The sequence below is a fragment of the Engystomops pustulosus genome, chromosome 2 (genome assembly GCF_040894005.1).
Source record: "Engystomops pustulosus chromosome 2, aEngPut4.maternal, whole genome shotgun sequence".
Classification (NCBI taxonomy): Eukaryota; Metazoa; Chordata; class Amphibia; order Anura; family Leptodactylidae; genus Engystomops; species Engystomops pustulosus.
The window spans coordinates 260,326,175-260,326,516 of record NC_092412.1 but is presented as its reverse complement, the minus strand read 5'-3'; positions in this window follow the sequence as shown (position 1 = coordinate 260,326,516).

Here is a 342-nt window from a genome sequence, read left to right as displayed (position 1 = left end):
ATTATTGAGACAATTATTATTATTATTATTATTATTATTATTATTATTATTATTATTATTATTATTATTAATCATCCCAATAATAATAAAAATAATAAAATGTATAATAATAATAATAATAATAATAATAATAATAATAATAATAATTGTCTCAATAATTACAGTAATAATCTCTGAGAAGATCCCTCCCTATATACCAGTGCCTGGAGCCTGTGTCACAGTGTAACAGTAGCAGTTACCAGCTCATAGTTACTAAAAATCCTCATCTAGGTAATCACTGAGCTCATATCTTAGTGGATAAAGGCTGTGGATGTGTCTGTGGGAACCCTAGGAGATGTGGAG